The following is a 23,675-nucleotide window of genomic DNA, read 5'->3' as shown; positions in this document are numbered from 1 at the left end:
TTTATGTGCACTAAGAAAGAAACATGCTTCCATATTAAATGATGGTATGTCCCTGGCTGTAAGACACATCAATTTTGGAGATGTTAAAATTTGAAAAGAAAGATGTATAGTTTAAGATCTTTGATTTGAAGACTGATGAGCACAAATACCTACTAAAATCCAGGTAAAAAACAAGCCCTCAAAATCTGAGTTTGTACAGGTTGAACAGAGAGCTTAAAGCAAATGTTCTCTGATATATGGATGTTGATCCATAATGGAGGTGGGGGAGGAATATGGGAGGAATGGAGGAACTTTAGATAGGGCAAAAGGAGGGAGGAGAAGGGAGGGGGCAGAGGGGTAAGAGAGATGGTGAAATTAGATGGACATCCTTACCCTAAGTACATATATAAAGACACGAATTGGTGTGAATATACTTTATATATAACCAGAAATATGAAAAATTGTGCTCTGTGTGTATAAAATGAATTGTAATGCATTCCACTGTCATATATAAATAAAAATAATAATAATTCAAGGGCTGGGGATGTGGCTCAAGCGGTATCGCGCTCGCCTGGCATGCGTGCCCAGGATCGATCCTCATCACCTCATACAAACAAAGATGTTGTGCCCACCGAGAACTAAAAAATAAATATTAAAATTCTCTCTCTCTCCCTCTCTCTCTCTCTCTCTCTTAAAAAAATAAAAAATAAAAAAATAAAGACACAAGGTTTAAAAATAATAATAATAATTCAAAAAAAAAGAGAAAACAGTAAAAAAAAAAAAAGAAGAAGAAAGAAAGACTGGGACTCCTTGGATGGGAGTGGAGCCAATGTGACAGCATGTGACAGAGATCTTCTTGTCTAAGTGCGGATCTGGTGAGAGCCAAGGGGCTCAGAGCCGAGTCCAAGGCGAGTCACTGTGTCTGCTCACGGTGCAGACTGGGCAGTGAGTGACACTCCCATGCGGTAGCAGTGTCCTCGGCCAGTGATCGACCTTCACCTTTAGCCCCTGCCAAGGGGCTGGGGGACTGTTGGCTGGAGCCACCGAGAGTGAAGGCCCAGTGAAGCACTTGGGGATGCTTGACCTTCTGTTGCTCTACTTTATTTCCACTGTCCTCAGAGAAGACACTGTGCTTGATGTCTGTTCTTTGAAAGTTACTGAGAATAATTCAATGGCCCTGCCTATGGCCTATCACCGTGAAGGGCACATGCACTTGAAAAGACCATGTCGGTAGGGCCTGGGGCAGAGTGTTCCCTTAATATCCATTGTGGAAAGTCCTCAGCTCAGGGTAGTTGCTGTCCAAGAAAATCTCGTTCTTTCATTTTTTTGCCTTGATACCCAAATAAACCCATAAGCAGGAGGAGATTCTCATTTCTGCACAGATGAGCAGTTTCTGAGGACGTTGTCATCACCCTTCAGCAGGCCCAGGGGAGGAAGAGGGCCAGGGTCCCTGTGGGTGAGAAGCCACAGCCAGGCCTGGACCAGGGAGGCTGACCCTCTGACAACCTGCCCTCCTTGGGCCAGAGAGAAAACACCTGGGGATTTGCTCAGGGGAGGGAGAGGTGCCCCTGAAACGAGGAGAAGCTGCGTGGCAGAACTCTCTTCTTTCCCTTCTGAGTTCCGCCAGCCCTTGCTGGAGACCTCTGGCTTGGTCCATTTAGCCGCTGCTGTTCCAGAGCACCACAGGCCAGTGGTGCGGAATCAGGAAACATTCATTTCTATAGCCCCCGCAGCTGGGAAGCCCAAGTTCAAGGGTTGCTCAGTTTCTTGTCAGGGCCGACCTTCTGGCTCACAGAAGGCCACCTAATTGGCTGTCCTTACCTGGCAGAGGAGGTAAGGGAGCTCCCTGGGTGTCACTAATCCTGTTCACAAGGGCTCCACCCTCATGAGCTAATCACCTCCTGAAGCCAACCCCACCTGATGCCAACAAATTGAAGGTCAGGATATCAAGTGGGAATTTTAGGGGACAGGTTTAGTCCATAACACCTGCTCTTTACTGCAGTTCCAGGCTCTGGGATTAAAAAGGACAGCCCTTCCCTTTCAGAATCTGTAGGCCACGCGGACCACGCACAGTTATGTACAGCAGGTGGGGGGTCCTAACTGGGAAAGTGTGACGTATTAGAAGAACATCACTCCCTGAGCCTCCCCCTCCCTTTCTCTGTTATACACATTTCAGCAAACTTCGGGGTTTCCACAAGGAAGCCAAGAGTGGGAATCACGTGGTTCTAGCCATAAACCTCCTGGCAACTTTTAGCAAAAGGTTTTCTTGAAGGGCGAGGAGCCTGCCCGCTCCCCGAGGCCTGGTACACCAGGTCCAGAAAGCTTTCAAAGCTTGCTTTTGTTTTTGTTTTGGCAATCTGGGGAAGCCGTGACCCCTTTTTAGAAGAATGCTTTTACAGGGCCTATGAGCAGCATGCTCAGGATGGGGAAGGAACCAGCCATGTCCGGCCCTGACCTACGGAGAGAGGAGGACCTGGAGGCCTAGGGGGTAATGGGGAGATATTTTGCAGAAAAGGAGAAAGCCTTCCCTGAGATGGATTCCGTACTTAGGAAATCTGTGAGAGGCCAGGTCAGTGCAGGTGACTCCATAGACGCCTATTCTCCGTGAGCTCATGGTTACTGTTTCTTTTCTCCCCCAGACTCTGGCCCAACTTCCAGAAAATAGACCCACTGACCCTTAAATTGTCCCTCTGTGTTTCCCTTGTTCTCTGAGACAAGAGTGATGACAGTGGACATGGTGGGAAGCAAAGTGTTAAAGACTGGCTTTTCTGGGGAAGGGAGAGCAAGTCCTGGACTGAATGATCAGAGGTTTCGTCAGGAGCCTGTGGGGTCACTGTGGGACTCAACCTCAGATGGGAGTTCACCAGGGTATAGCCAAGGAAGATGGGTGATCCGGGACTGCAGCTGAGGAGAGGTCAGAGGTTCAGGGAGGACGCATGACGCACTCTGGGGACAGCAGCAGCAGTTGGGAGCCTGTGCGATCAGACACCGCAGCTACTTTGCTTATATCCCCTTGCTCATTACCCCCTAGGTCCTGCAGTCCCCAGTTTACTAGTGAGACAAGGGACACTAAGCATAGTTAACCCAAGTTCATCCAGCTGGAGGCCGTAGAGCTACGATCTGATTCCACAGAACCTGGGCTCCCAGGTCCTTGTGCTGTTTTACCCCATGCCACATGCCTACTTGGCCTGGGTGCCCATTCCACGTCCTTTTTAAAGAGCTTGAGGATTTCTGGTGAGTTTCTGATCCTCAGGTTTCTCATCTGTAAAACGGGGATAATATTTATCACCTTCCCCACAAATATTCTGTTCTTTAAAAAAAAATTTCTAAAACTTTTACAAAGGGGACTTGGGGAGGCAGATTAGAGGTACCCAGACCTACCTGCTTCTCTGTGAGTTCGAACCAGAACATCTGGAGAACTGATGCATATGGAGCGGGTGACTGAGAGGATGCAAGAGTTCAGCAGCCGCCAGAGACTTGGGGAAACGCAGAGGCTTTGGATAGAGGGGTCTATGTGGAACAGAGCACCTCAGCACTGCTCACCGCAGAGGATGACATAGAGCTGAAAGAGGGGGAGACCCAGGGAGCACCAGTCACACAGGAATTCACACCTTGCAGAAATACAGCCTTAGCAGACTTTGACCTGCATGCGTGTAGGCAACTGGCTCTGGGGCGGTCCTCTGCACTTCCCCACTGTGTTCCAGGTGCTGTACCAGGGGCCATCTCCCAAGGTCAGGCCGAGCCTCCTCCCGGGAGTCCAAGGCCCTTGCATGTTCCTCTCTGGTCCCTGGAGCAATATTCCTGTGCTGATCCAGGGGGAGGCTGCCTCGAAAGTCATTGTGGTCCCACGGCTTCCACCAACCTGCCAAGAGGACAGACAGCCACGCAGAAGGGAGTGGAGGTGCTCCCCCTTAAACCGGGGTTCCCGAGGCCAGCGGGAGGCACAGCTCAGAGTCCTGCGGGGGCGGAGAGCCAGGCTGAGGCCATCCCAGCACAGACAGCGGCCTCTCCCCAGCCTCTCCTCACCCTCGGAGCACAGCACAGGAAGTGCAGAAGGCACCTGTGCCAGGCACGTCCCGCACCTCGCGCCCTTGGTGACACGCTGCCTGCAGTCGGCCACTGCCCCGCTGTGTCCGTGCGCAGACCTGGAACCTAGAGTCGGGGGGTGCGGATGCCACCTCCTGCAGCTGAGAGGGGTCCCTGCCGGCTCCAGCACCAAACAGTTCCGTGGCCCCCGGGCAAGCACCCCAAAGGAAAGAAGGGGTGACACGAGGCAGCTCTGAGGGTCTGGGCCGTGAGCAGCCCCTCCTGCCGCTCAGCAAGCGCCACGGGGAGAGGGCCTCTTCTAGTTATTAGGACTTCTTATTGCTGGGTTGGGTTTGTATATACTTTTCTTAGTTTGCTTTCTAATATTTATTATATTATTTTTGCTTTTCATCTTTTGCCCTTCTCCTGCTTGTCCTCTTTTGTCCTTTAATTTTCTTTTCTTTTTTAAAATTAATTTTTGCTTAATTACGTTTCCCCTTTGTAGTGTATTGTATACTATCTGTGCCCCTTTTCTGTTGCGTTGGCTGCTGTTTTTATTTGGTTTTTGCTTTGTGCCCTTTCATGGTTGGTTTTCTCGGTGGTGGTCGTAGTGGTCATTTCCTTCTCTCTAAGCAGTATTCGGGATTGGGTCTGATGCTTGGACTAGGTTTGGTGGCTGCTCTGCCACAAGCCACGCTCCCAGCCCAGCTCCGAGATATTGCACCTTACTCCAGCCGAAAACTAACCCCACCCATGCAATCTACCGGACCCAGATAGGAAGGACTTGGAAGTCCTGCTCCTGGGCATCAACACCCATAGCAACCATGGAGAGAATAACAGTGGCTGTGGACACCACCTGTAAGAGGGACCTCAGCACCGGGGACTTCATACCCTATCAGAGCCACAGGTTGCTGACTAGATGGGAGGAGAATCCACAGAGGGGACAACTCATATGGTCCGCTGTCTACACCACACCTGTTTGAACTACCAGAGGGACCCCACCCCACCCTATAGAGAAACCAGGGCCCTCAGGCTCCAAGGCAGTGTTCATTGTGCCAAAACCCACTCATCACAGTCAAAGAAGCCACAGGGAAAGTAGACTGTGAGGTTGGATTGGAATTAAACCCAATACTACCCAACCAACCAATGTCCCAGGGCACACCATTGGGAGGAGGCAGCTGAGTAAGAAGGCCTTCACACGGAAGTGGAGGAGAAATCTGTCACAACTGATGCCCAGACGCAGTGTGACATCACGGGGACCATGGCAAAACAGGCGCACAGCCCCCGTGAGGTTCCTAACGCTCTAGTCACTAACTCCAAAGGATCAGAGTGGATGGAATGAACGCTGGGCAAAGACTTCTAAAGAGTGAGTTAAAAAACCTCAGTGTGTTCCAAGAGCGCACAGGTAAACGTCTGCACCAAGGAAGGAAGACATTGCACGTCCAGATGAGCAGGTCATAAAGAGACAGAGATCTTTTTTTTTTTTTTTAATTGGTCGTTCATAACATTACATAGTTCTTAATACATCATATTACACGGTTTGAATCAAGTGGATTATGAACTCCCGCTTTTACCCCGTATACAAATTGCTGTATCACATCAGTTTCCCTTCCATTGATTGACATATTGCCTTTCTAGTGTCTGATGTATTCTGCTGTCTGTCCTATTCTCTACTATCCCCCCTCCCCTCCCCTCCCCTCCCCTCCCCTTCTCTCTCTCTACCCCTTCTACTGTAAATCATGTCTTCCATTTGTATTCTCTTGACTTACCCCTCCTTTCCTCTTATATGACATTTTGTATAACCCTGAGGATCGCCTTCCATTTCCATGCAATTTCCCTTCTCACTCCCTTTCCCTCCCACCTCTCATCCCTGTTTACTGTAAATATTCTTTTCAAGCTCTTCGTCCCTACCCTGTCCTTGTTTGCACCCCTTATATCAAAGGAGTTATTTGGTATTTGTTTTTTAAAGATTGACTAGCTTCACTTAGCATAATCTGCTCTAATGCCATCCATTTCCCTCCAAATTCTATGATTTTGTCATTTTTTAATGCAGAGTAATACTCCATAGTGTATAAATGCCACATTTTTTTTATCCATTCATCTATTGAAGGGCATCTAGGCTGGTTCCACAGTCTTGCTATCGTGAATTGAGCTGCTATGAACATCGATGTAGCAGTGTCCCTGTAGCATGCTCTTGTTAGGGCTTTAGGGAATAGACCGAGAAGGGGAATACCTGGGTCAAATGGTGGTTCCATTCCCAGCTTTCCGAGAAATCTCCATACTGCTTTCCAAATTGGCTGCACCAATTTGCAGTCCCACCAGCAATGAACAAGAGTGCCCTTTTCCCCGCATCCTCTCCAGCACTTATTGTTGTTTGACTTCCTAATGGCTGCCAGTCTTACTGGAGTGAGATGGTATCTTAGGGTAGTTTTGATTTGCATTTCTCTGACTGCTAGCGATGGTGAGCATTTTTTCATGTACTTGTTGATTGATTGTATGTCCTCCTCTGAGAAGTGTCTGTTCAGGTCCTTGGCCCATTTATTGATTGGGTTATTTGTTATCTTATTGTCTAATTTTTTGAGTTCTTTGTATATTCTGGTTATTAGGGCTCTATCTGAAGTGTGTGGAGTAAAGATTTGTTCCCAGGATGTAGGCTCCCTGTTTATCTCTCTTATTGTTTCTTTTGCTGAGAAAAAACTTTTTAGTTTGAGTAAGTCCCATTTGTTGATTCTATTTGTTAACTCTAGCGCTATGGGTGTCCTATTGAGGAATTTGGAGCCCGATCCCACAGCGTGTAGATCATAACCAACTTTTTCTTCTATCAGATGTCGTGTCTCTGATTTAATATCAAGCTCCTTGATCCATTTTGAGTTAACTTTTGTGCACGGCGAGAGATAGGGATTCAGATTCATTTTGGTGCAAATGGATTTCCAGTTTTCCCAGCACCATTTGTTGAAGATGCTATCCTTCCTCCATTGCATGCTTTTAGCCCCTTTATCAAATATAAGATAGTTGTAGTTTTGTGGATTGGTTACTGTGTCCTCTATTCTGTACCATTGGTCCACCCGCCTGTTTTGGTACCAGTACCATGCTGTTTTTGTTACTATTGCTCTGTAGTATAGTTTGAAGTCTGGTATCGCTATACCGCCTGATTCACACTTCCTGCTTAGTATTGTTTTTGCTATTCTGGGTCTTTTATTATTCCATATGAATTTCATGATTCTTTTATCTATTTCTACAAGATATGCTGTTGGGATTTTGATTGGCATTGCATTGAACTTATAGAGAACTTTTGGTAATATCGCCATTTTGATGATGTTAGTTCTGCCTATCCATGAGCAGGGTATGTTTTTCCATCTTCTAAGGTCTTCTTCTATGTCTTTCTTTAGGGTTCTGTAATTTTCATTGTATAAATCTTTCACCTCTTTTGTTAGGTTGATTCCCAAGTATTTTATTTTTTGGGGGGATATTGTGAATGGAGTAGTTGTCCTCATTTCTGTTTCAGAGGATTTGTCGCTGATATACAGGAATGCCTTTGATTTATGCGTGTTGATCTTATATCCTGCCACTTTGCTGAATTCATTTATTAGCTCTAATAGCTTCTTTGTAGACCCTTTTGGGTCTGCTAGGTATAGAATCATATCATCTGCAAATAGTGATAATTTAAGTTCTTCTTTTCCTATTTTTATGCCTTTAATTTCTTTTGACTGTCTAATTGCTCTGGCCAGTGTTTCGAGGACTATGTTGAACAGAAGTGGTGAGAGAGGGCATCCCTGTCTTGTACCAGATCTTAGAGGGAATGCCTTCAATTTTTCTCCATTCAGAATGATGCTGGCCTGTGGCTTATCATAGATTGCTTTTACAATGTTGAGGTATGATCCTGTTATCCCTAATTTTTCTAGCGTTTTGAACATAAAGGGATGCTGTACTTTGTCGAATGCTTTTTCTGCATCTATTGAGATGATCATATGGTTCTTATTTTTAAGTCTATTGATGTGGTGAATAACATTTATTGATTTCCGTATATTAAACCAGCCTTGCATCCCAGGGATGAATCCTACTTGATCATGATGTATAATTTTTTTGATATGTATTTGAATCCGATTCGCCAGAATTTTATTGAGGATTTTTGCGTCAAGGTTCATTAGAGATATTGGTCTGTAGTTTTCCTTCTTTGATGTGTCTTTGTCTGGTTTCAGAATCAGGGTGATGTTGGCCTCGTAGAATGAATTTGGAAGTTCTCCCTCTTTTTCTATTTCCTGAAATAGCTTGAAAAGTATTGGTGTTAGTTCCTCTTTAAAGGTTTTGTAAAACTCTGCTGTATACCCATCCGGTCCTGGGCTTTTCTTAGTTGGTAGTCTTTTGATGGTTTCTTCTATTTCCTCTATTGTTATTGGTCTGTTTAGGTTGTCTATATCCTCCTGGCTCAATCTGGGCAGATCATAGGACTCAAGGAATTTATCTATGCCTTCACTATCTTCTATTTTATTGGAGTATAAGGATTCAAAGTAATTTCTGATTATCTTCTGTATTTCTGAAGTGTCTGTTGTGATATTGCCTTTTTCATCCCGTATGCTAGTAATTTGGGTTCTCTCTCTTCTTCTCTTCGTTAGCATGGCTAAGGGTCTGTCAACTTTATTTATTTTTTCAAAGAACCAGCTTTTAGTTTTGTCAATTTTTCCAATTGTTTCTTTTGTTTCAATTTCATTAATTTCAGCTCTGATTTTAATTATTTCTTGCCTTCTACTTCTTTTGCTGTTGTTTTGCTCTTCTTTTTCTAGGATTTTGAGATGAAGTATGAGATCATTTATTTGTTGGTTTTTTCTTTTTTTGAGGAATGAACTCCAAGCAATGAATTTTCCTCTTAGAACTGCTTTCAATGTGTGCAATAGATTCCGATATGTTGTGTCTGTGTTTTCATTTAACTCTAGGAAGTTTTTAATTTCCTCCTTGATGTTTTCTAAAACCCATTGATCACTCAGCAACCTATTGTTCATTCTCCAGGTGATGCTTGCTTTTTCCTTTCTTCTTTTATCATTGATTTTCAGTTTAATTCCAGTATGATCAGATAAGATGCATGGTATTATCTCTACCCCTTTGTATTGTCTAAGAGTTGCCCTGTGACATAGTATATGGTCTATTTTTGAGAAGGTTCCATGTGCTGCTGAGAAAAAAGTGTAGCTACTTGATGTTGGGTGGTATAGTCTATATATGTCAATTAAGTCTAGGTTGTTAATTGTGTTATTGAGTTCTATAGTTTCCTTATTTAACTTTTGTTTGGAAGATCTGTCCAGTGGTGAGAGAGGTGTGTTGAAGTCTCCCATGATTACTGTATGGTGGTCTATTAGACTCTTGAACTTGAGAAGAGTTTGCTTGATGAACACAGCTGCACCATTATTTGGGGCATATATATTTATGATTGTTATGTCTTGTTGGTGTATGGTTCCCTTGAGCAGTATGAAGTGTCCTTCTATATCCCTTTTGATTAGCTTTGGCTTGAAATCTATTTTATTAGATATGAGTATGGACACTCCTGCTTGTTTCCGCGGTCCATATGAGTGATATGATTTTTCCCAACCTTTCACCTTCAGTCTATGTATATCTTTTTCTATCAGATGCGTCTCCTGTAGACAGCATATTGTTGGGTCTTGTTTTTTGATCCATTCTACTAGCCTGTGTCTCTTAATTGGTGAGTTTAAGCCATTAACATTTAGGGTTATTATTGAGATATGGTTTGTTCTTCTATCCATATTTGTTTATTGATGTTACTAAACCTGATTTGTTATCCTCTTTGACTACTTTCCCCCCTTTACTGTCCTACCTCCCATTGTTGGTTATCAATGTTATTTTCCATTTCCTCTTCCTGTAATGTTTTGCCAAGGATTTTTTGAAGAGATGGTTTTCTAGCTGCGAATTCTTTTAACTTTTGTTTATTGTGGAAGGTTTTAATTTCATCTTCTAACTTGAAGCTTAATTTCGCCGGATACACAATTCTTGGTTGGAGCCCATTGTCTTTCAGTGTTTGAAATATGTTATTCCAGGATCTTCTAGCTTTCAGAGTCTGTGTTGAGAGATCAGCTGTTATCCTGATTGGTTTACCCCTAAATGTAATTTGCTTTCTTTCTCTTGCAGCTTTTAAAATTCTCTCCTTATTCTGTATGTTGGACATCTTCATTATAATGTGTCTAGGTGTGGATCTCTTATGATTTTGCACATTCGGCGTCCTGTAGGCTTCTAGGATTTGGGATTCTGTCTCAATCTTCAATTCTGGGAAGTTTTCTCGTATTATTTCACTGAAAAGACTGTTTATTCCTTTGGAATGGAGCTCTGTGCCTTCCTGTATCCCAATGACTCTTAAATTTGGTCTTTTGATATTGTCCCATAATTCTTGGATGTTCTGCTCATGGTTTCTTAGCAGACTTGCTGAGCTGTCTATGTTCTTTTCCAGTTGAAATACTTTGTCTTCATTGTCTGATGTTCTCTCTTCTAAGTGATCTACTCTGCTGGTAGTATTCTCAATTGAGTTTTTAAGTTGGTTTATTGTTTCCTGCATTTCTAGAATTTCAATTTGTTTGTTTTTTATTACCTCTATCTCCCTGTGAAATTGATCTTTTACTTCCTGGATTTGTTTGTCAATGTGATCTTTCATTGTCTGATTTTGCTGTCTCATGTCTTCCTTGAGACTCCAGATCATCTGAAGCATATATATCCTGAACTCTTTATCTGATATTCCATCTGTTGCAGCTATTACCTCTTCTAAAGTTGAGTTGACCTGCATTGCTTGTGGTCCTTTCTTTCCTTGTCTTTTCATACTGCTCGCGTTTCTTTCTGCTTGGTGCAATTGTTGTGTTTTGAAATTTACCCCCTATTTATTTATGTTGCTCTTGTATACTTGAAAAGTCTCCCTTGCAGGTGCGGGCGGCGGCTGTGCCCCTACTCCAATTGGGGTGACGTGTCTACCACGCTGGCGGCTCTCTGGGCCTGTTCCGGGAGTGGAAGGCGGCTCTGCTCTGTCCCTATTCCAATTGGGGTGTCGTGACTACAATGCTGGCAGGTCGCTGGGCCTGTTTCGGGCGTGGGCGGTGGGCTTGGCTGGCGGGATTCCACCTAATGGCAGTCCCTAACCTCCCTGCTTGCTAATTAATGGCTTCTCTGAGGCGCCACGCCTTCTGTAGCTGCGGGGCAGGCCGTGCGAATCAGTTGGCCTGGATCTCCGGGGTCCTGCTGCTGGCTGTTTTGAGGTTGCAAGCTGTTGGAGAGTGGTGGTGTATTCTTCAGCTTTCCCGGATGGTGGCCGCTGCCTGCCTCGGTGGAGTGTCCGCTGTGGGGGATGGGACTGTACCGCTTCCTTCCCCTTCTGAGATCCCGTGCTCGGCCCACGGGTACGTGTGGGCTTGGCTGGTGGGATTCCACCTAATGGCCTTCCCTAACCTCCCTGCTTGCCAATTAATGGCTTCACTGAGGCGCCACGCCTTCTGTAGCCGCAGGGCAGGCCACGCGAATCAGTTGGCCTGGATCTCCGGGGCCCTGCTGCAGGCTGCTGGGATCCCTGGCACTCTAAGAGACAGAGATCTTGAAAAAGAATCCCACAGAAATCCTGGGAGTGAAAAGCTCAGTAAGTCAGATGAAAACTTGGGCAGAAGAAAGAGAATTGGGGAAAACCAAAAAGGAAAGTGAATCAGGGATTGAAGAGTCGACTGAGGAATTATCATATTGAGAGGGTAGTAAAGGAAGAGGAAAGAAAATGAACAGAATGCACCAGATCTCTGTGCCCCTCTAGAAGACCAAACATACGCATAGTTGGAATAGATGAGGGAGAGCAGCTACATCCAGAGGATGCAGAACACACATTATTTTCAATAGCACATGAAACTTTTTCCAAAATAGATCATGTAATAGATGATGAAGCAAGTATCAACAAATCTAAAAAAGTTGACATTGTGTTTTTGCATCTTATCAGACCATAGTAGAATGAAATTGGACACCAACAGCAAGAGGAATTGTACAAGTTATACAAACACATGGATACTGAACAACATAGACTTTTGAACAAACAGTCAGTCATTGAAGATATGAGAGGGAAATTTAAAAGTTTCTCAAATTAAATGAAAATAGAAACACAACATACCAGAAACTATGTGATACAGTGAAAGCAATACTAAAAAGAAAACTTATGGTTATGAGTGCCTACATTTAAAAAATGGATCTCAACTTGCTTTTCATCTATCGCAGTCAAAGAAGCCACAGAGAGAGTACACTGTGAAGTGCTCTCTCAGTGTGTCTCAAGGTCTTGGAAAAACATGGACAAAGCAAATCCAAAATCAGTAGAAAGAAAGAAAGAATAAAGATCAGGATAGAAATAAATGAAATAGAGGTGAAAAGAATAATACAAATGATCAATGAAACAAAAGATTGGTTCTTTGAAAAGATAAAAATGACAAACCCTTAGCTAAACTAACCAAAAGAAAGCAAAAAGCAGAAAACTTGGAATGAAATCACCATTTGACCCAATTATCCCACTCCTAGGCATATACTCAAAGGACTTAAAATCAGCATGCTGCAGTGCCATAACCACATCAATGTTTATGGCAGCTCAATTCACAGTAGCAAAGCTATGGAGCCACCCTAGTTTCTCTTTAACAGATGAATGGATAAAGAAAATGTAGTATATATACATAATGGAATATTACTCAGCCATAAAAAGAATGAAATTATGGCATTTGCTGGTAAATGGATGGAACTGGAGACTATCATGCTAAGTGAAATAAAGCAGTCCAAAAAAACCAAATGCCAAATATTTTCTCTATATAGTTGCTAACAGAATAACTGTGGGGGAGGGAAGAATAGATGTTCACTGGATTGGGCAAAGAGGAATGAAGGGAAGGGAAGGAGTCTGAATGAACCAGGCAGATCTTTCCTATGTTCACATATGAATACACAGTGTAACTCCACAACATATTCAACCCCAAATACTCCATGTAGGTATAATACATCAAATACATTCTACTCTTATATATAACTAAAAAGGGAAAATAAATTAAAAAAAAAAAGAGGAGCAAGGCATCCCAAGTAATTAAAATGAGAAGTGAAAAGGGGGATATTACAAGAGATACCTCTGAAATTCATAGATAGGATCACTAAGAAATATTTTGAAAAAAAAATGTATGACAATTAACTTAAAAATCTAGAAGAAATGGAAAATGTCTGGACACATATGACCTACGAAAATTGAAACTAGAGGATACAAGAAAACCTAAACAAATAAATAATAGACAATGAGATTAAAGCAATAGTAGAAAGTCTCCCAACAAATAAAAGCCCAGGACTGGACCAATTCACTGCTGAATTTTACCAAATTTTAAGGAAGAACTGATACAAGGTCCTCAAATTATTCTGTAAAATAGAAAGCGAAGGAAACCTTTTAAACTCATTCTATGAAAGCATCACCCTAGTACCAAAATCTGATAAGAGAAGAACGAGAGAGAGAGAGAGAGAGAGAGAGAGAGAGAGAGAGAGAGAGAAATAAGTATAAAAATCTTCAGTGAAATACATGCAAGTAGAATTCAGCAGCTTATTAAGAATATCATACACCATGATCAACTTGGTTTTATTTCAGGAATGCAAGGGTGGTGCAATGCATACAAATTGATGAATATATTATGGAACATTAATAGAATCAAGGATAAAAATTGCATTATCATCTCAGTAGATGCAGAAAAAGACTGATAAAATTCAATATATCTTCACGATAATATTCCAGAATAAATTAGGTATAGAAGGATCGTACATCAACATAATGAAGATGGTATGTGACAAACTGACAGCCAGCATTTTACTGAGTTGGGAAAACCTGAAAACATTTTCTCTAGGATCAGCAATAAGACAAGGGTGTACGGTCTTGCCATTTTTATTCAATATAGTATTTGAAATTTTATCCAAAGTAATTATGCAAGAGAAAGATATAACAGGAACACAAATAGGAAAGGAAGAAGTCAAATTATCCCTTCATGGAGTATCCCTACATGGAGTGTAACTTATCCTAGTTAGAATCCCATTCTTGGGGTTGAACATGCTGTGGAGTGGCACTGTTTGTGTATTCATATGTGAACACAGGAAGGACCTGTCTGGTTATTCCACTGTCTTTCCTATCTTCATCCCCCTCCTTCCCTTCATTCCTCTTTGCCTAATCCCTGTTTGCAGACGATGTGATCCTTTCCCCCCACATTTTGATTGGTGCATTATAGTTGGGCATAAGGATGGGATTGGCTGCCACATAGTCCTACCTGCACACAGTACCTAAGAGGACAATATGATCTGGCCAGTCTCACTCCTGCACTTCCCTCTCCCTCCCCACCTCCCATTCCTTGGTCCTTTTCCTCCACTGATCTCCCTTTCCTTACCATGAGATCTGCCCTCACCTTTCTGTATTTATTTTTTCTTCTCTAGCTTCTGCATGTAAGAGAAAACCCCTGTCCCGCCTTCTGAGTTTGACTTACGTCATTTAATATAATGGTTTCTAGTTCCATCCATTTTCCTGCAAATGACACATTTTTTTTTTTGAATGGCTGGATAAAATTCTACTGTGTACATATACCATGTATTCTTTTTCTATTTATCCATTGAGCTACACCCAGGCTGGTTCCATAGTTTGGCTATTGTGAATTGTGCTGCTGTAAACATGGGTCTGCATGTGTTACTGTAGTAAGACGACTTTAATTCTTCAGGATAAATACCAAGAAGTGGTATAGCTGGGTGGTAGGATGGTTCCATGTTTAGTCTTTTGAGGTTCCTGATTCCACAGTGGTCGTACTAATTTACAATCCCACCAGCAGTGTAATACTCTTACTTTTCATTCACATCCTCGCCAGCACTTATTATTTGTCTTCTTAATGACTGTCCTTCTGACTGGTGTGAGATAAAAGCTCAGGGTAGTTGTGATTTTCATTTCCCTAATTGTTAGTGATGTTGAACATTTTTTATGTATTTATATTTTTTCTTTCTGGAAATGTTTGTTTAATTCATTTGTCCATTTACTTATTGGGTTATTTGATTTTTTGGTATAAAGATTTTGAGTCCTTTATATATCATGGATATGAATCCTCTGTCAGAAGACCCGCCAGCAAAGGCTTTCTCCTCGTCTGTAGTTTCTCTCATCTCGTTCTCAACTGTTTTCTTCACTGGGCAGAGTGTTGTTGTTTTTTTTTTTTCTTTTTTAATTTGATGCTATTCCATCTATTAACTCTTGGCATTATTTCATGAGCTTTAGGGATCTTATTAAAGACGTCATTGCCCGGGCATGTATGCTGGGGTGTTGACCCTATGTTTTTCTTCTAGGAATTGCATAATTTCTGGTCCAATTCCTAGGTCTTTGATCCACTTTGAGTTGATTTTTGTGTAGGTGAGAGTTGAAAATCTAGTTCATTCTTCCACAGAGGGATAACCAGTTTTGCCTGTGCCATTTGTTTAAAAGGCTATCTTTTCTCCAATGTATGTTCTTGACGCTTTTGTCAAAGGGCAGATGACTATACATGGTAGGTTTGTCTCTGTGTCTGCTATTCTGTACTATTGGTCTCTAAAAAGCTCACCAAAAAAAAAAAAAAAAACCTATTAGAAGTAATAAACAAATTCAGCAAAGTAGCAGGATGCAAACATCAACATGCAAAATTTGTGGATTTTCTATTCACTAATAATGATGGATTAGGAGAATGAATATTGTTAAAATCACCAAAAAAAAAAATCTGCAGATTCATTTGAATCCCCACCAAAACACCAATGACATTCTTTACAAAACTAGAAGACAAATTTCTGAAATTAATGTGGAAGCTCAAAAGAACTTGAATAACCAAAGTAACGATGAAAACATCACAACACCTGGTTTGAAAATAGACTACAGAATCATAGTAACAAAAAGAGCATGGCCCTGGTATAAAAGCAGACATGTAGACCAATGGAATAGAGTAGAGAACCCATATATTGACCCCCACACTCACAGCTAACTGATTCTTAACAAAGGTGCCCAAAGACAACCTCGTCAACAATCGGTGCTATATAAATAGGTATCTCCCTATAGAAGACTGAAACTACACACTGTGTCTTGCTGTTCACAAGAATCAAGTCAAAACAGATTGAAGACCTCAATGTAAGCCCAGATCTTTGAAACTTCTAGAAGAAAACACAGGGAAACACTTCAAGGTGATTGAAAGAAGGGACGGATCCCTCCCTAGGACTCCAGTAGCTTAGGGAATAAAGGCAAGAATTGACACAGGGGACTACATCAAATTAAAAAGCTGCACAGCAAAGAAACAATCCAGAGTGAAGAGACAGCCCGCAGAATGGGAAAAAGTCCTCGCCAGCTCTTCATGTGCCAGAGGACTAATACCCAGGGAGATAGAAAGAACTCTAGAAAGTCTCCAACAAAGAGCAGGTGCTCCAACAGGAAAGCAGGCAAATGATCCGGACAGAAACTGCTCAAAAGAAGAAGTGACCCATAAATGTCCGAATTCTTTAGCCTTCAGGGAAATGCAAAACTACATTGAGATTCCATCTCACCCCAGTCACAATAACCATTACCAAAGAAACAAAAAAAATTGCATATATCGATGATACCCATGAGGGTGTGGGAAAAAAAGGAACACTTACACACTTTTGGTGGGAATGTAAATTAGTACAGCCACTACGGAAAACAGTATGGAAAAAAAACAACGAGAATACCATTAACATAGGATCTAGCTATTCTACCCTGGATATTTACCTGAAGGAAATGCAGTAGGATACAAGGAGATCTCTGCATTCCCAAGTTTACTGTGGCACTGTTCACAATAGCCAAGATATGGAACCAACCTAGGTGCCCACTGACAGACACAACCGAAAATCATATATCTATACAGCAATTATGTATATAGTGCATATGCACATTATATCTATCACGTACTTTCTCTCATGTGTGGAAACAAAATAAAACAACAACAACAACAACAACAACAAACCTGAAAGTGGGAGAGGATCGAGTAGGGAAAGGGAAAGTAATGGGGTTGGGGGAACATGGTCCCACTGTGATATATGCGTGCATGAAAATGTCACAGTGAAACACATTAATTTGTACAATTGAAATGTGTTGATAATAATAATAAAAAAATCTCCCATGCATACACAGTAATTGTGCAATGGGAGGATCAGGCCGATGGGTTTATCCATCACTCAAACCTGTCATTCCTTCCTTCTGGGAACATTGAAAATCCTCTCTATTGGGTATTTGGAAATATGCAATTAATTGTTGTCGACCGTGGCCTCCCCTCTGTGGCCACAGAACAGTAGAAGTCCTTCCTCTTATCCACCCACCCACTGACTTTCTCTTGATGATTTAACAGATGCTCAGGAAGCTCGGAGCACGCGTGCTGGACACCTCCGTGCTCGTCAAACATTAACTGAGAGGATCCTTGGCCCAGCAGGACAGGGCGGAGCCTGCGGTCCCTGGGGCTCCATCACCCCTGTTTACTCCTCCGACTTCCCCCTCCGGCAGGCATTCACCAGCTTGTTTTTCTGGTGCGGAGGTTGCCCTGGGCCAAGCCCAGCATCGCCTCAGCAGCCTGCTGCACCCTGGCCTGGGGACCAGGAGGATAGTGACTCCAGCCGACTTTGTCACTCTGGAAACTCATGACCTTTATTCAGAATCATCTTGCGGTCCCCGTGTCACACAGCCACCTCATTCCCCACTCCTCCCCCACCCCATGCCTTTTATTTTCTTCTCATCTGGGGAGATTAATATACTAGAGCTGCATTCCTCCAGGACACTTGCTTTCCCTTTGTCTCTTCTCTTTCCTTCACCTCTTTGCTCTCTGGGTGCTTCTCAGACACTGGCAGGGTGTATGAAAGGATGTGACCGTGTTGAAGACCAAGGGCTGGAGTGTTGACAGCCCATGGTACTGTCCTGACTGTGCCCTCAGGGCTGAGAAGAACAACTGCTCTGTGAGGTTTCTCATCAGGATAACCGAGAACACCCTATGAATATGTAACTAATATTAACAGCCTGTTAGTAATACAACACGTGATAACGCAATGCACAATAGCTTCATGAGATCGTAAGGACTGGAGATCCTGCGATGACCCTCAGGAAGAGCTTAGGACCTGGCCGGCACGAGCACTCAGCCTGTTTACCTGCCGTTATTAGTAGTTGTAGAGAAGCTCAAGGTGTGCTGCTCACTGAGGCTTTGTGGCCTCTGGCTCTGGGTTCCCCATTCACATATTGTCTGAATGAGCTATGCACGGTGTGTCCAGAGCTTTTACTTGATAATGAATGGCACAGTGGAGTAGTCAGAGCAGAGGTGGCCTGCCCTTTATAAAAAGAAACCTAACCGGTCCCTGGCCTGGGGAGCAGGAGCAGCAGTGTGTCCCTCCCACTGTGCAAGGACAGGATGCTCCCAGAGTACCTGGGAGAACCAGAGGGAACTCAGGAAGAGCCTGCTCCTCTCTCTTCCTCCCTCCCTACACAGGGCCCTTCCACAGAGGGCTCTTTAGTTTCAGGGCTTACATAGAACCTTACGGACAAGGATGACCAACAAGGATGACCTGCAGGCCCTGCACAGCCAGTCCTTCAGCAGGGCCCCTTTCTGCCCTGGGTTTCTCAGTCTGAGGGACTCCCAGGGTTCAGAGTCTGCATCCCACTCACAGGGACAGGGCTACCTTAGGGGGGAGCTTTTCCTGCATTCGTCTCCTGCGTTTATTTGGAATTGGGCGTCTCCTCTGCGCATTTGTCTGGCTTTGGGGATTGGAACTCGTACGGGACCGCAAAGAGGTGCCCATGACCACAGATGAGCTCTAGCTGAGGGGGTGCAGCCCGGGCTGGAGTGGAAGGTCTGGATTCTGCTTTGGGAGATGGTACAGGGTTGTGGGAAGAACTGAGGCTTGAGATCCAAGCTGGCACCTTAGCTCTGCCCTCACGAGATCTGGGATGTCCCCTCCCTGCGCCTCTTTTCTTCACCTGAAAAGTACAGTGATGTCCTGAGGAGCGGAGCTGGCAGGGTCCCCACTAACACTCTTGGGGAGAGCAGGGTCCTATCTTTTTCAGCACCGAAGCCCCAGAACCTAGAACACTCCTTGGCCTGCCTGAGCACTCAGCAAATACCTCTCTTGGAATGGAGATGAAAGCCTGTGGGGCTCTTGGCACGTGGGAGATGGAACAACAGTCACATAACCATGTCTATTCTAAATCAGGAACTCACAAACTCTGTATGGCCCCCCAGCTGGTGTTGTAAATAAAGTTTTATTGGAACATAGCACTGCCCATTCCTTTACATGTTGTCTGTGGTTGCCTTCCTCTTGCAGTGGTGGAATAAAATAGTTGAAGAGAGACGTGCGGCCCCTATTACCTAAAGTCTATACTGTTGGGCCATTTGCAGCAAAACTTAAGGACTCCGGCTCTGAATGTCAAGGTTTTCCTGTGTACGGATGATCACGGATTTCATTTTCCCAGGTAGTATCAGGCATTACAAGTCGGAAACCTGCGGTGAGCCCCAGTTGTGAATTTTCAATATCGTCTCTAAGATATTTAGGGTTAGCTTTAACCGACTGCGCGGTGGCCTGGCTCTCATGTGGATGGAGGTGTTACTTTCGTTTCTGTGTAAAAAGAAACTTAACTACTCACCTGTCCATTCCTGACGTATTCACTAGGGACAGACCGCATGTCCTGCAAGAAGTCCAGGGCCAGAGACGCACACAGGAGGTGGCCCACCAGGTACAGCCTGCTTTACAGCCTCAAATACAGGCTACTGACGGGGTGCAGGAGGGCATCCACTGTGCGAGCTCGGGAGACAGGTTTTCCACTCCCTCCTCCATCATAGTAAACCACGCCATCTCGGACACCTCAGCCTCACTGGACTTGATCTCCAGTCTGTGAGATGGTAACCATGACATCTCCCACGCTGGTTTCTCATGAAGATTAAATAAGATGATGTATCAGGTGTCCAAAACTTAGTATCCACTCGGCAATCTTATGATAAATGGTCTTTATTTATAGCTTGGTTGAGAGATATTCCAAGATCTCTGCTCGGTGTTGTCACTCTCTCTGATGATCGGCAGCCATGGGTGAGAGCCCCTCAGGACCTTGGATTCTGGGCTGGTGAAGGAGACCTTCCTGGAATGGACATCTTGTGTCAAGTACCCTGAGGTCTGCACCTGAGGGCTTCCCTGATCCCTGTCCAGCTGAGCAGTGCGGTGGGCTCTGTCCTGCTGCCACGTCACAGTCTGCAGATCTTTTTTCTTTCTTTTCCGGCAGGACAGAACAACAGGCTCCCAGAATCCTACAACAACACAACCAGAGGAGCATTTCAGAGACCACCGAAGGCTGGCGAGTTCCCCGAGGCTAGTGGGTCCCCAAACAGGAGCAGGAGCCCAGATGGGGGCTGGGAGGGGCTTGGCGTGCCCACCAGGACTTCCACATGTAGCACCTGGTTTGTGGATTTGGTTGATGGCTTTGAACTGTGCCCGGAGCATGGTGAATGCTTTATAAATGTTTCTGGAGAGGATGGACGGTGGGTTCCCCCTGGTGAGCACGCTGCCTGCCCCTCAGCCACTCCAGCCCCATGTCCAGTGTACTAGCAGGTGGGCTGGCCAGAAAGCAAGTGTTCCCAGCAGGCCCTGCCTGAGTTTATCCAGGACCCAGGCTCCCCGAGTTTCCTTTGGGGTCGCCTGTCTTGCTCCTTTTTGCGCATACACTATACCCCTATGCCAGGGTTCTTCCCCCTGGAAGAACCTTAGACCAGCCCTTGCCGGCCCCCAACTGCTGTGGCCACAGCCAGGACTGGATTCTGGTATGTGGCCTTGGGTCCGGGTGGGGGCGTGCACAGGAAGCTCATCCAGAGCCTCTGTTCCCTGTCACACCCAAGCTCTGACTGAGACCCCTTCCATCCCTAGGAAAAGCCCTGGGTTTGGGGATCACAGAGAACAATGCCAGACCTGGGGCAATGCTTGACCTCAGGGCTGGACAGGTGGACGGTGCCTCTGTGATCGGCAGGCGACGCACAGGGCTGCTGAGGTGGTGAGAATGGAAAGGCAGTGGCCAGGGGACAGCAGGCTTTTGAGATCACCCTCGTGCCCTCCCCACTGGGCGGTCAGGATGGCGGTTAAGCCTGCCTTCTGGTGGCCCCTCCACCCCGGGGTGGATCACTGCACTCAGAGGAAGGCAGAGAGGCTGTGTGACCTGCAGCAGGTTGCTTCACACTCTGTGCTGACTCACTTTCCTCTCTTTTTAAGAGGGAGTGTGGTGATGGCTGCCTGGCAGGATCTTCTGTGTGAGATAATGTGGCTCCCGGCACATAGCAGGTGCTCAGTAGGAAAACGCCTGGTGCCCACACCCCTCCCAGGTGCAGCCTTCCCTGCAGAGCCAGCTGGCAGCCTCCAACTGAGCCTGTCCTGGGGACTGTGTTCCTCCTGCCTCCAGGCCCCCAGGCCCCCGGGAGGGCAGTGGTGCCCTGGCCTGTTTCTGCTCTGAATGAAGTGGCATCGTGGCTGGCCAGCATCTGTGAGGGTCGTTGTCTGAAAGCTCCCTTTGCCCTTTGCCCCTCCTGTGGGGGCATCATGGCCCTTCTACAGACCGCTCCTGCCCTGAGATGAGGCGACTCGCCCAGCATCACCCAGCTGGCCACCCACCTGGACCTCTCTGGTCACTGCACATGGTAACACCAGTTCATGCCCTCGTCCTCCTCAGGTGACACAGAACTGTGTGCTCTTGGCCTTCGGAGGAGGGACGCTTCCAGAGGCACTTCAAGGCAGCCAGGAAGGGCCAAGGGCCCAAGGCCACATGTGGCACCTTCTAACTCCAAGAGGCCTGCCCAGGGTCACAGTGGGCAGAGGGCAACAGAATGCCCACGTGGACCTCCTAGTCCACTCCTGTCTGCTCTGGACGCCGTCCTTGTCCCCTGGGCTGTCCCTTCACAGGGTCACTGTTCCTCTGGCAGCTGACCAAGGGCTTATCATACCCATAAATAAAGTGACAGTTACTTCAGTTACTTTCTTTCTCACTACAAAAGTGTTGTAGAGTCACTAGAGAAAATTTAAGTAAATAAAAATAACCAGATTAATCTCCAATAAAATAGAGCCAACTTGCATTTTAACATATAATTTCCTAGTACATTTTCTGTGTGTGTGTGTGTGTGTGTGTGTGTGTGTGTACATATATATGGAGATTTTATTTTAGAGGCTGTTTCCCAACTTGCTCTTTTAGTTAAAACTGTACCATGAGCATATTTTTTTTAAATTTAATATTCTTTGACAATAAACTTTGCTAATGGCTTCTGTTGATTTTCGTCTTCACTGTTGGGTGACTTCCCAGTTTTACCTCAGCCCCTGAGCCTGGTGGCTTGGCTCACAGATGGATGGTGCTGGCAGCAGCAAGGAGTGACGTCTGGGGTGGCCGACCAGGGATTAGCTGGAGAGTCTGCAGAGTCCTCCGAGAGTCTTCCCTCTGGCCCTTCCTCCTTTCTCCTTCTTAAAAAATCTTGTGCATGTGTTTTACCTCGTCATGTAAATATGCATTTATTTGAAGACCATCTGGCCCCTTGGTGTGGTTCTGGGATGTGGTGATGCACGCGGTGGGAGAGGTCTCTGCTCCCCTGAGTGGTCCAGGGAGGACAGAGGTGAGGGTCACCTGGGTTAAATCTAACACAAAACCGTGGGTGAGAAGGAGCAGCCGGGGAGCCCGGCTGGGGAGGGCACCGTGTAGCCAAGAGCTGAAGCGAGATGGGGAAGGTGTCCCAGGAGGGCTGAGGCAGGTGCCTTTGCATTTTGCGGTCACTGTGGCTGCTGAGTGGAGACCGAGCTGCGGGAAACCGTTGACGGTCTCTGGGCTCGTGCGCCACGGGACCGGGGAACTCGGGAAGAGGAGGTTTACTTTGGGAAGTTGGAGGACCCAGGAGACCAAGGTTCCTAGTAAAATGTGACAGAGAAAAAGAAGAAATAGCCTGGGTTCTAGAAAGAGCAGAGGCACGACCCATCCCCAGAGGATGTCCTTCCCGTCTGCAGTGACAGTAACCCACGATTACTCAGAGCTGAAGTCAGAGCTCAGAGCCGGCTGCCAGCAGAGGCCCAGTGGAGACCCAGTCTTGCTGGCTTGAGCCTTAAAGGAGGCTGAGGCCCAGTGGAGACCCAGTCTTGCTGGCTTGAGCCTTAGAGGAGGCTGAGAGCCCAGGGAGGCCACTTGCCCGAGGCACCGGCTGGAGCTTGGAGGGAAGAGAACAGGCCTGCTTCCCAAGACCCCAGCAGCCGGCAGCCCCTCTGGGGTTCAAGGCAGCGTGAGCTGTGGAGGGCGCCTCCTCCTGGGGTGAAAGGGGGTGAATTCCGCTGGTCCACCTCTGGCTCCTGGGCCATCCAACGCTGTGGCTCCTGTTCCATTCCTGCCCTGGCCTCCAGGCCTGCAGCTTCTTCCTGTCCCAGTGTCCCATCCCCTGCCCTGGCTATGGCGGACTGTCCGCCCTCTGTGGTGCTCCTCAGTATGTAGAATTGTGCCCCCCAGAGAGGCTTCAGGCCGTGAATGTGGCCTTCTTCTTAGAAATAAGATCTTTGCAGGTATTTCTAAATTCAGGCAAAGTCTCATGGGATACGGTGGCCCCTAACCCAGTAAGTAGGATCCTTATAAGGCCACAGAGAAGGTGACATGAAGGTGGAGGCAGAGGTGGGGG

The 23,675-nt window shown here is 45.6% G+C and overlaps 1 long non-coding RNA gene across 1 annotated transcript in view; it reads left to right on the top strand.

Annotated features, from left to right (window-relative positions):
* The window catches only part of LOC113195937 (uncharacterized), a 176,290-nt gene extending 155,950 nt beyond the window's left edge, over nucleotides 1-20,340 (top strand). Inside the window, exon 4 of the long non-coding RNA XR_003302495.1 lies at nucleotides 20,276-20,340. This is a non-coding gene — a long non-coding RNA (uncharacterized LOC113195937). The remainder of the gene's footprint in view (nucleotides 1-20,275) is intronic.
* The last annotated feature ends 3,335 nt before the right edge of the window (nucleotides 20,341-23,675 follow it).

The sequence above is a fragment of the Urocitellus parryii genome, chromosome 7 (assembly GCF_045843805.1).
Source record: "Urocitellus parryii isolate mUroPar1 chromosome 7, mUroPar1.hap1, whole genome shotgun sequence".
Classification (NCBI taxonomy): domain Eukaryota; kingdom Metazoa; phylum Chordata; class Mammalia; order Rodentia; family Sciuridae; genus Urocitellus; species Urocitellus parryii.
The sequence above is the reverse complement of the archived record's forward strand: the minus strand, read 5'-3'. Positions and strand labels throughout refer to the sequence as shown.